The sequence below is a fragment of the Amblyomma mixtum genome, chromosome 2 (genome assembly GCF_055824585.1).
Source record: "Amblyomma mixtum isolate Tamu chromosome 2, ASM5582458v1, whole genome shotgun sequence".
In the NCBI taxonomy this organism is placed as follows: domain Eukaryota; kingdom Metazoa; phylum Arthropoda; class Arachnida; order Ixodida; family Ixodidae; genus Amblyomma; species Amblyomma mixtum.
In genome coordinates, this window is record NC_143013.1 from 173,529,161 (window position 1) to 173,542,410 (window position 13,250).

General features: G+C 46.6%; 1 pseudogene; it reads left to right on the forward strand.

Moving 5' to 3' along the window:
- LOC149361684 (cytochrome P450 2B5-like) overlaps positions 1–13,250 on the forward strand; it is a 113,845-nt pseudogene that overhangs the window by 9,954 nt on the left and 90,641 nt on the right.

Sequence of the window (13,250 nt, forward strand, 5' to 3'; positions counted from 1 at the left end):
TACCCACTGCGGAGGTCAAGAGGCGAAAAATAGGTGGCATGGCGCAGGCGGTCTAGAGAGTCATCAATGCGTGGCAGAGGGTACACATCCTTTTTCGTGACGTTATTGAGGCGCCTGTAATCCACGCAGAACCTGAGGGTGCCATCTTTCTTCGTGACGAGGACAACAGGTGATGCCCAGGGGCTCGTGGACGGTTGTATGGCGTCGTCCTGGAGCATGTGTGTAACTTGGCGGCGGATGGCGTCACGTTCTTTTGAAGATACCCGATAAGGGCGCTGCCATATCGGTCTTTGGTCGTCAGCAACGACAATTCGGTGCTTTGTAAGCGGCGTCTGTCGCACCATGGACGTTGATGCAAAACAATCGCGGAAGGAATAGATGAGGTTTTCTACGCAGCGTTTCTGAGTGGCCAAGAGGTGCGGGTTGACGTCGGTCGGGATGGCTGTAGCTGTCGCCTCGTCGTGGTCTGACGTCGTGGACAAAGAGCACTGCCTGGTACACTCTCCGAGCTCGTCAAAATAAGCGACGACCTCTGTTTTCGTGTGATGTTGTGGTTCACGGGTAAAGTTCGTAACTAAGATGTCGGTGTGACCGTTGGTAAGGTCTACTAGGCCTCGAGCTACACAAACTTGCCGAGCGAGTAGCAGCGACATGTTCGCTTCAGCGATGCCAAGGGTGCCGGTGCTGCCATTACACTCGACTGTGGCGAACTTGCTGGCTTGCGGAGGGATCGTTACATGGTCGTCACATAGGCGCAACATTACTCTGCAGGGCTCGCTGTGGGTGTCAACGGCTCGCTGGGCGGAAAAAGATACCATGAGTTCCCGAAGGTCGATGACCGCACCATACTCTTGAAGAAAATCCATGCCCAGAATGAGGTCTTTAGAACAGTCACGTAAGACGGCAAAAGGAGCCAGTGAAAGTAAGACCCCGGATCTGGATGCGGCAGGTGCAGGCGCCAATCGGCGTCACTACGTGGCCACTGGCGGTGCGAATCACGGGTCCACACCAAGGCGTCAGAACCTTACGGAGAGTCGTGGCGAGTTGACTGCTCATCACAGAAAAATCAGCGCCGGTATCGACGAGTGCGGTCACTTGATAACTGTCGGCGGTTACAAAAATTTCAGATGAAACTAATCGTTCGCAGCACGTCGGTGAGGTCGTCGGAGAGGTTTTCAGAGAGGTCGTCAGAGAGGTCGTCGGAGAGGTCGTCGGATTGGGATATAAACAAGGGAGGCTGACACAAGGGGACACAGAGTGCGCCTGAAAGTTTGGCTTGGTGATTCATGCATGGCAAGGTTGCCGCACATTAGAAAGGAAGCTACAGCGACCGAAGTGAATATGCGCAGCTCTATGAACGTTCGGCTCTTTGGTTTATACTAGCAAGGATGTAGAACATCAGAAACAGAAGGCAGGGGGACAGAAGTTGGCACACGCATCGCTACAAAAACTTGCGTTGATGATTCATAGATAGCGAAGTTGCTGCCCATTAGAAAGAAAGGGACTGGAATAGTAGTGGCGATACAGAGAAATATGAAAGTTCCGCTCGTTCGTTCATCCTCTCCAAGGTTGTAGCGCATCAGAATAACAAGGCAGGAATAGGGGTCGTACATTGCGCTATGAAAGTTTGGCTTGAATATTTATATACGGGGAGGTTGCCGCACATCACAAAGAAAGGACAGGGACAGTAGTGGAGATGCACAGTACTACGAAAGTTCGGCTCGTTGGTTCGTAGTTTGCACGGCTGTAGCGCATCAAAACAAACAAGGGAGCGAGAAAGAAGCGAACATACGCATCGCTACGAAAATTAGGCGCGTTGGTTCATATTTTCAAAGGTGCATCGCATAAGAAAAGCACAGCAGAAAGACAGAAGTGGACAGACAGGGCTGTATGTAAATTGCGGGTGTTGTTTCAGAATTGCAAATATGTACTACAGCATCATCAAAACAACGCAGAGATACAGAAGTGGACTACAGAACGTTTTTAATTTTAGTAAGGGATTCATACATGGCTAGGTTACCCTTATCAGATAGGAATACACAGGGACACATTTTAGGACCTGCGCCTAAAATGAAATGAATTACTGAGCGGCGGCAGAAGCACCAAGTGTGCTCGGCTGTCGTCGAACAGAATGCTTGCAGTTCTTTGCAGCGCTCAATTTAAAGCTGGCAAGGAACCTTCGAGATAAGGAGTCAAAAGCAATTCAATAATCTGGAAAAATGTGGGAAGAGTTGTTCGTGGCCAAGATCAATAGAGATAAGTGTGGGCGCATCTCGCGTAGCAAACAAAACGATAAAGCCGCCTGCCGGCGACTTTGAGCGTGAACGTACAAAAACGCAAAGCACCAATGTACAGTCGAGCGCGATTTGAAGGTTATCGCGCGAGCGTCGACCAGCCTAGCACTCCATGCACCTGGCGGCCGGTTTTGGAACAGGAAAAATCATGATTTCGCACTCTTCTCTCCCTCGTTGGCTGTTCCATACAACAACCATCACCCCCGCGACGAACCCACCGCCCTTCCTCTCTATTCTAAGCTTTCAATTTGTTGCGATAAAGTGTGGACTTGGTTATCTCGTATCTTCGCAGGCGATAACAAAATTGGTGGGGAAGATCTGGTAAAGCCAGTGCTTGGCACTTCTTGATTTTGACGACTTTGAAGTTGGAAAAAATATATCAAAGCAGCATCGCCTCGTCATTTAGCCTTTGTTCACCAGATAATACCGAAGAATACGTCGTGCGCACTACGGTCGCTGCCTGTTCGCAGAACCAAAAAAGAAACTGACAGCCCAGCAGGGAGTGACGGCTGCTGAAGGAACAGCAAAAAGAGTGAGGGAAGCTGGCCGGATACCTCCCTCCCCTCGGCAGCGAATTCTGGGCCATGGCGCTGTTCATGTTCCCGGCCGACGCTAGCACGATAACCTTCAAATCGCGCTCGACTGTACATACGCCATGCGCATGAGGTAAATACAAAAACAACCCAAAACTGTATTTTTCCGCCTTCTTCATGCAAAAAAAATAAATATTTCTTGGAAGACCTTCCTGCGCTACACAAGAATAATCCAAGCAAGTTCTGGAAAACAATACGCCAGAATCGCGTCAGTAATGACATTTCAATACATGACGTAAATAACACCCCTTTACGGACGCTGACTTCCCTAAAGCATTTAACTCGTTTTTCGCATCTCTTTTCACTTAAGAAGATAATTCTATCATCCCGTATGTACCAGGTTTTGGTGACTCTTGCATGGCACCATTTGCATTACACTTAATGGCATAGCACGCCTGAAAATATCCTTAAAGTTTCCTCTTCATCTGGCTTTAATGAAGTTAGTTGTGAGATACTAGAATATTATTGCTGTCTGCAGGATCATCTCACTTCATATCTTCAAGCAGTCGATATCAACAGGTGAGCTCTCCACCGATTGGAAAATAGGAAAGGTGTTGCCGGTTTTCAAAAGTGGCAACCGACACCAGCACGAAATTTATCGCCCCGTCTCACTTAGATGAATTTGTTACAAGATGCTTGAACAAATTTTCGCGTCGCACATCTACAATAACCTGGAATTTAATCATTTTATTTCTCTAAGCAGCACGGATTCAGAAAAATCTTTTTCTGTGAGTCGCGGTTATTTTTGTTTACTAGTAACCTACAGTTCAACAGAAAGAGTTTTTTAATAACCGATTGAATTGTTTTGGACTCTGGTAAAGAATTTGAACGTGTCGCACATTGACGACTAATATCTATGCTTACTGTGCTAAAATCAGAATCATTAACTTTGGCAGTGTTAACTTTGTCATAAGTCCCTTCTAATCCCTTTCCTTCCTTCCATTCCCTCTAATCCCTTCCTTTTAATCGCCAGCAGTTCACCACTGTTAGTAATTATTCCTCTTCTCTCTACGACGTCATATCGGGCGGACCGCAAGGAAGCGTCCTCGTTCCATTACCCTTCGTAATATACATTAATGATCTGCCGATAAACATCTCATCTTGTGTAGGCATATGTGCTGACGACTGCATTATTTATCCATCTATAAAAAGTAGTGATGACCACCTTTTAGTCCAAAGCAACCTCGATCGCTTTAACGACTCGTGTAAGACATGTCTATTAACGCCAAAATTAGTTTATGCACACTGGTCCTACTACAATAATAACGATACATTGGGGCGGACTACTTAGTATAAGTATCTAGGCGTCCATCGCTCACCAACGCTTTTTTGGGTTGAACATATAACCACCATTTTCGCAAGTCCTTCCGGGTCACTAGGGTCCCTTCGCCGCAAACTGCAAGGCACTGCCCCTTACGTGCGTAAAACAAGCCTACATAAACGCATAAAAAATACCTAATAGACAAGTTGGAAGCTCTCCAAATAGGACTTGTAGTCGCAGTTCCCGAAATTATAGTTACCAGCCCTGTGTAACCCAACTAAAAATCGAACTTTTGCTCCATCCGTTAAAAAATCTTAACGGGAAAGCATAACCATTGTTGTCACCTTTATAACTGTTTGCCGTTTCTCTTGTTAGGTCAAAAGTGAGCAAGCCACTTAAGACTCTTCTCTGCCACTGCAAGATTCAGAAGCTTCATAGAGTGCTCCGCAGCTAGAGTACACTTAATCCATCTGGTAACCTCATCAGAAACACCTAATAGACTAGTTGGAACCTGTCCGGAATACAGCTTCTTGTTTCATTTCGAGAAATTATAGTTACCAGCGCAGTGCAACCCAACTAAAGACCGAAATTTCGCTCCATCCGTTGAAAAGTCTTTGCGACATTGCCCTTTTATCACTCTTTGAAAAATACGTCCACTGATTCACCACCACCACATCTACAACGTTGCTCCTACTTACCACATAGATTACGAAATAACTACAGGCATGCCCGAATTTATTAAAGTGCGCTGCATCCGCCTCTGGATAGATATTCCGGACTGCATTGCTCTGCAGCACAGTCATGAAACCTTTGACTAAATCTACTAAAACATTTCCTTGATAACGCTTAGCACATCATTTACACACTGATGTTTCATACAGCTGTTTCTTGTGCTACTTAAGCCAATTGTCTCGTTGGTATGCGCGGTTATCCTCATGTATATCTGAAATCTTTTCTTTTGCTTTTGTATAATACTTAGTGCATTGCCCTATTTTTGTTGCATGACGCATAGTTGTCTTTACTTTATGCAACTTTTGTGAATTGTGATAACTTATCATCTGAGCTCGATTGTTTCTTCTCCGTTTTGTTGCACTTTTACTAAGCTTTCAAGTTCTAATTTGTTTTGCAACAACTTCTGTACTTGACCTCCCCTTACTCATTGCTTCTCTTAAGGCCTGTAAGGCATGTGTAAGTAAATAAACAAATAAACAACACTAAGTAAGTTTTGCTTGTTGGTACATTTTGTGCGAGGCTGCAGCGCTTTAGAAACACAAGAGACGGATACAGAAGCAAGCAAACACAGCACCAATACATCTGGGATTGTTAATCTATTGTTACAAAAGAAGCAAGAGATTGTTAAAAAAGAAGCTGTGAAGATAGAAGTACGCAGACGAAGCGCAGTGAATGTTGGATTTGGTTCATAACTTGCGAGGCTACAGTGCAATATAAAAAACAAGGGAGAGCGACTGAAATGCACGCACACAGCGCTGTGTTCTCCGCTTTCTCCACCCCTTGTTTATGCCATGCGCTACATCGTCGCAAAGTGGTCCTTTTGTCCGAGAATATGCGACGGCTCGCTATGTAATACTTACTATGCTGTCTCAAGGCATCTAAGCATTCCTGGACAGAACCCGAAGGTCTCCTGCCATGAACAATAAGGAAGGGCAGGGAAATGTGATTATTGGGTGCGCTTCGACTGTGCTTGGTGAGGGAGACTTCAGAGAATGCGTGGCTGATGTACTCATCTGAGCACCGTACACCAACCTTTTTCAGAAATACTCCAGAAATGTTCAGGAATGAAATAAGTCGCGGAGTGAAAGGCTATGAGCTGAGAATTCGAAAATAATCAAAACTGCAATAGACTGGCGGGTGAGAGAAGCATGCTGTCTCATTTCCTCCGCACCGGCCGGTTTGATACCCCTAATTTCTTCAACCTTTGAAAGTGGCTGATCTTAGCACTGAAGAACCTAGAGTTGTAACGGGTGGGTTATTGTCGGAAGGATTTGAGAAATATCTGTTACCACGTCCATCTGGACACTTACGCGGACGAGGGGAAGCCGAGAGTTGTTGCGACGGGATGTAACGCTTACGGGTGGGAACGGTTGGCGAGCTGTTTCAGTTGACTATGGGGAAAAGCACCCAACACGCGTTTTCTTTCACAGGATCAGGGCCTTGCGGTGTCTGTCGATAGCCTTCACGTCACCCTCGAAGACGATATTACGAGCACTCGGACCTCACTATCATGATGTATCGTTGATGGAATTCGCCCGGCAATTTGCCGCATTTGGCAGAATGCCTAACAAATAAGAAAAGTGTTAAGGAGATCACGTCAGTCTTCTGTTCACCTGATAGACGTATGTAGCAGAAAATGGCGCGCGGACGCAAAGGGTACACGCAGACAGTAAACCGAGTTATAAACACTATTTGAAATCAGGTCCAAGTTATTTATATATAGGATGAAATCTATCAGTTTTTAGCAACCATTATCTTCTCCTTGCCCACAACCGACGATTTGAAGCGTGGAGATGGGCACGATGCGTTCCAGGAGGTTGAAGTCGAGATCGGAGCATGAGGGCTCAGGTGTGGCTTTAGGCACTGCCAAATTGAGAGGACATCTGTAGCTTGAGGGCATCAGCACTGAAGGAAGGAGCGACCCTCCACTGCTCGTGTCCGTGTTAGGCGGCATTGGCGACCGAAGTATTCGCACAAAGGACCTATTATCTCTGTGTGGAGAGCTGGGCTGTTGTAGAGGTGCTGAGGTGACGGACGGAAAACGGGACAAAATCACGGGAGGTTCCATGCGCCTCGCGATAAAGAGGTCGGAGGTCTTGCAAGACGCCTATAGCGCCCTGAAAAGAGTCCGCGTCATGTTCTACTAAATTATGGAGTGGGTGGTTGCCGCCGGAGAAGCAAAACTTTTGGGTGTAAAAATACTTCTTAATGGGCGATCGTCGGTTTCTTAATGTCAAGTCCGGATTTCAAGAAGGTTGGCAGTGCATACATACAATTTTTCCTTTCGCTGAGGTGAATTTTGGAGCTTCAACAATAGCGTCAGCGAACACAGGTACTGAGACTAGTGCTGAGGAGAGGTATCACTGCGTTGTGGTACAAGCGAAGCTCGGTATCTGTTATGGCCGACGGCCGCCGGAAATGCACAGGAAAGTTTGTCCACAGATGCCAGGCGAGGGCGAACCACTGAGGAAGCTACGGGGAAAGGGAAGACTCCCGGCACACCGGCGCCGCAGGTGCGCAGGCTCGTTCGACTCAGTACAGGTTAGCGTTAAGCACAGTTACAGGCTGGGAACAGAGGGCAACGCAGCTAAGATTTGACCTTGAGAGCTGCTGTAGTATATTAAATTATGTCGCTTGAAAACATGAAACACAATGCGGCAGTCGAGGCTGGCGCCCTGTGGAAGCTTAGGGGGAAGTGGTACCCAGCTGCCCCACTGCGGCGCATGTGCTCATGCAGAGTCTAGAGGCTCGGCTCGGGTTAGGGAACGCCGTTAAGCCTTCATCGCGGAAGCTTTGCTCAATGCGCCTGCTCTGTGAAGCAAACGCTGCGCGAAGCCGCAGAAACGTTGCACAGCGAGCGCATAACGCAGTGTTCTCACCATGTTTTCTACAATGAGCGACGTAGCGTAAGTGTTGCATATATTTTCTCTGCTATGCAGGCCTGCCTCGGCTATTTGTTGGGTTTCTTTGATGGGGACGAACCCTCCAGTGTCCAGGACAAGGACTAATAACGAGGACCCATTTGATTTTGGAGGCGTCTGCAACGATCGAAGTAGAGCTCCACAAAATAGAGAACCAACAGCCATCACAAGTAAAATTTTTGTGATGTAGAAAGATCACTCAGCGTAAATGGTTATGCCTTGGAAGAATTGACAACTGGTTAATCATGAAAGATGTGATAGTTGAGGCGATCCTGCCAGAGCACGTCTGCGCCACGTACCCATCTCCATACAAACTGAGCGTCTGAGCAATGGAGTGCACTTTTCGTTCATTACACCCATTCTTGAATACTTCTTTATTAAATAGGATCGATACAGCCAGTGCAACATCAACAAAGCAGAAAACATTTTAAAAAAATCACTAACATTCGTGTTCAATTCCTACAGCTGGCACACATCACCAAGCATACTTGTCAAACAGGTGAACTTATAATCAGACACTACAGAGAGAGGTTGAAGTTCATGTGTTTACTTAGCAATAATAAATTAGGAGTAGACAAGAATACGTCTACCAAACCAGTCATCCAATGTCCAACGCGATCATACCACTGAAAAAAATATTAAAGGACCATAGTTGCGTAACCGATGCCTTCAGAAATTCGTGTTTCCCGCGAACGGCCCGAGATTTTGCTAAATCCAGACACCCTGGAGAGGTCCTCGGTCGAGTAATTTTGCGGTGTTGAGAAGCTAAATACGAATCCGTAAAATATCTTTCTGTGGCGGTTAAACAGCACTATGTTGGATTCTTTTTTACAGCCGTGGTGTACAGGTACCACTGATTTTTTCCCATGTTTGTATGCGCAACCTGTATTGACAGTGTCTTACTATTCTTTTATCCTATGTTCAGTTTGAATCTTTTTGTATCACCCACTCCTGCTGTACGCCTTAAATTAACGCTGGCAGTATCAACGAAATAACAAAAACGTAAATACTGCGGTGCGCAATGTTAGTTGTTTAATCTCGAGGTCAGTGTGGGCCGAATTAACTGCGTCAAAGCCACGTTCTCGCTGGGCAACGCAGCTTGCCAACTGAAATATTGTCAGGCGTCCCTTCAATAGAAATAATTGAATCCATACCTTGCTGTCACTTTTAACACGTAAAATTTTCTTTACGTTGTCCACTGCATGCAATGAAATAATTTTGCGTAGTCGCCAAGGCACCGAGAAACACTTTCCTTCAAAGGGATGAAGCAAGGCTTATACTGATCAGCTATTTCTTCTACGATACTGGCGTGCCCATTGCCGCCTTTGTGCATATTGGTCAAACGTTTAGGGGAATCCCCCAAGGTGGAGTAGATTTGTAATAAGAACTCCGAGTAATTGCTCATTGACATCCACCCGAGCGCAGCCATACGGCTACAAAGGAAAGCTATACAGATTTCTCAGAAACTTCGTAGTTAAAGAAAAATTCGTCCTGGTCCGGGGTTCGAACATGGGACCACCGCGTCACCGGAGCAGTCACTCTACTGGTGAAGCGGTGGTTCCGGGTTCAAACCCCGGACCAGGACGAATTTTTCTTTAACTACGAAGTTTCTGAGAAAGCTGTATAGCTTTCCTTTGTAGCCGTATGACTGCGCTCGGGAGTATGTCAATGAGTAATTACTCCCTTTGTGCATATTAAAAATGCCCTCAGGGCTTTCGCTCAGAGACTTCAGTGGCCAGTGGTACAACGGACACAGCGAACCAGCGGTCTTAAATTAGGTGGGAATGACTGCGAGACCGACCACACAAGCCACGAGGCAATCATGACGCATTACATCTTACCTCTTAAATTAGATTTTGCATTACATTAAAGGTTTTTCACAGTGCGACTGTATATGCGCCAATTTCTAGTAAAAACATTCCCGAGACACACTGGTCACATAAGCAAACCAGCAACCCTGGCTGCCGTTACTGAGAGGGGCAAAGCAGAATAAGTCCACCGACGTCACACTGCGCCGCACGACGATTGCGTTTCTCTGTGTTGAAAAACATTTAAGGAGAAATTTTCGGAAGTTTCAATTTTTGTAGGCCCCGCAGCGGTGTCTCAGTGGTTACGACTCTCGGCTACTGACCCGAAAGACGCGGGTTCGATCCCGGCCGCGGCGGCCCAATTTCGATGAAGGCGAAATTCTAGCGGTCCGTGTACTGTGCGATGTCAGTGCACGTTAAAGAACCCCAAGTGGTGGAAATTTCCGGAGCCCTCCAATACGGCATCCCTCATAGCCTGAGTTGCTTTGGGACGTTAAACCACAATAAGCCAATAAGCCAAACCAAATTTTGTAGTGTTGTGCATTCCTGGGCGCTACTCGTCACGTTCCGTCATCTTCATCCGATTGTAACGTGCGTGCATGTCACAGCCTCAGAATGTAACTTGCGTCATGGAAGCTCGTCACTGCCGGAAACAAAGAATCCCCTTAAATAATTTGACAAAAAAATACAGTGGAAAAACAGAGGCTGTCATTTGCAACTGCAGGCACTAGGCGCGAAACGCGCCGGTGCTCTCCTGTGCAGGCAATGCCAGCTAGTGAAATGGTTTCCGTTCCTTGCGTGTGACGCACACCTGCGGTCGGACATCCAGGACGGGCTGTCAATGGAATAGGCAGAAGAAGTAAGCGGGAAAAAAGAGCCTGCCAGCTTGTCGTCAGAGGAATAAAAAATAGTTTAGATGCAGCGCTGCGATCTAGTGCAGTTCACTAGAGTGTGAAATCCAGATTAGGTGAATGACGTATATGGGAGACAGGAGCACCACCATCGAGATGTCTATATACAGTCACGGTTGTAATGTCGGTTCTCTCTCTTGCCCTCTCTGCCCGAAGCACACTAAAAGCCTGCACGCGCCTTGTCTTCCTGTTTTCCTCGTCTGTCGTATCTCTATCTCCACTTCGGTTCTCCGACTCTGATGACATATCGGCTGCTTCCGGAGAGCGCGCGCCCTTGCTTTCCTTCCGCCATTACCTTTTCGTCTTGGCTCCTTCGGCCCTTCTTGCGCAATTCTCCTTCCATGCATCACGCCTGCACCAAGCTTTCTCGCCGTGGCCCCTCTAATGTTATTCGCGTTAGATTGTATCCGCGACGCACCACTGCACACTATCCCAGAGCCGCACAGGCGCACAGCACTTTCTTTTCCCGATGCCTTTCTTCCCTCGGCCGTACTCGCAGCCTCTCGTGCTATGTATTTACTTCGTACAGTTTCTTGGGTTATGTGTCCAAAATCGTGCCTTTTTCATCCATCTTCTCATCTGTGTACGCGAATGCTTTGCGGCAGTAGTGCCGAGGACTTCCTAGGAGCTGAATTAGCGTCGTCGTCATATTTTATCCGTTCGTTCTGCTCTTCCAAATGGTAGTTGGTAGGAGCACCGGTGCTTTAGGAATACCAAGGGGCAGGGTCCGTCAAACAGCAAAAGCTGCAGGGAAAGCTAAGTTCGCCCCCAGCTCGGTGGCAGAAGCCGCAGACCGCGGCTGCGCCTGCAGCACTAAATGCGACGAGGGTTGTCAAGCGCACGTTTTGCGTGTGATAACGGTGTGCCAAGATTGGGAAGCTGCCAGGGCAACTATGCACGCTATCCAGCTCGAATAAGATATGTAGGTGCAGGAAGCGGCATATTCAGCGGTCAAAAGACGCGGTCATTTCACGCATTTTGAGTCTTCCTGAAACGCTCGCTTAGGCAGTATTTAAGTTTCTGCTAGACTGCTATCTAATGTGCATAGCTACTCGGTACGCCGATTTTCTTTTGTGATCACAGCATGGCATCTGCTCAGAGAGGAAGGTGCAGCCGTCGTATTTTTCAATCTCAGTGGGAGTTCTGGAAGCTCAATAATTCTCTCCTGACAGATGAAATTTGTCAGCGTGCTTTCACTTCTTGGTTAAAAGATACATGGGCCCGTGGGGATCTTTCGGACTTTCAGAAATGTAATCTATTCAAGAAGGAGGCTAAAGATTTGGCAATCGAAGGGTCAGCATGAATCGCATTTCTAAAGCGCCATCACCTACGGTATCTAGGACGTACCTTAAATGACCCGTATGAACTAGAAAGAATCAACCCCAGGGCTTATGTTGATGACATAAACATTATTAAAGCACGGTTGCAGCAGTGTAAAACAGAAAAATGTCATGGGGCCTTAATTAGATCTCGGCCGCGTAGGCTCCTTGAAGAGCTACCATTTTAACGGGCATTAAGTGATGAAAGGGAGGCCGCTCTGCAAAGGAGGTATTGAAGATTCAGTACAATGAAAATACTTATAATGACACTCCGGGGATTTTCGGGGCTTTTTATGACCATTATGCGCGTCTTTTTGGAGGTGGTTGCAGCCAGACTCGAAGGTGAAATTTGAGTCGCTTCTGTGATGTGTTTCCTCGACTTGGCGAAGAACAACGAGGTAAAATTCAGTGTCCTCTAAGCTTGGACGAAGTCAAACTGGCCTATTTCTGCCCTGCAGGGCAGAAATAGTCCCTGACCCTGATGGATTGAGTATCGAATTCTGCAAAACGTTTTCGCCTTGCTTGGCGCCCGTCTTGTTTGAAGTCTTCAGAGTTGCTTACGATGTTGGCTATTTGCTTTTTATGCTGGTCATACCATACTTATTCCGAAAAGCAGAGATCAGATCCGGTTGAGGACTATGGAGGGGTGCCATCCAATTTCATTGTTTAATGTAGACTATAAAATATTTACGAAAATCCTTTCTTCCCGCTTGCAGCTTGTGGCGCTGGATTTATATGGCTCACATGAAGCTTGCGGCAGTCGAGATCGCAGTATCCAAACTCATACATATCGCACGTTCCGTGTTGGAGTCGGTAACATATGAGGCCGGTCAGGTAGCTCTAAATAGGATTGATCTTGCGAAGGCCTTTGATAAGGTGCGTCATGAGTTCTTGTTTGCAGTCTTGGAACAAGCAAACAGTAGGGATGTATTGCTTAAGGGCATTAGACTAGGCTACAAACAGTCCCATACAAGGTTGATCGTAAATCCTGAACTTACCAAACCAATTACACTAATCTTGTCGGTCCGGCAGGGTTGCCCATTATCACCTCTGTTATTTCCTTTGTATCTTGAACCTTTGTGCCACAGTATCATCAGATCCCAAGCTATTCGAGTATTTTTCCTTGATCAGTCGGAAATTATAATTTTAGCCTATGCTGACGAAGTCGCCCTTTTTTGTTCACATAAAAAGAATGCCCTTGAAGCTTTGAATTTAGCAGCGCAGTTCTGTGACTTCTCTTTGGCGGCTCTAAATTTGGTAAAATCTAAAGGATTCTGGTTGGACTACTGGGGTGCGAAACCTAATCGTTTTGGTGGCATTAGCTGGGACTCTGATTCCCTACACTATCTTGGGGTTCCCCTTAATCAGGTCCGGAATAATGGGTCTTAACGAGAGTCACAAAGTCTCTCTG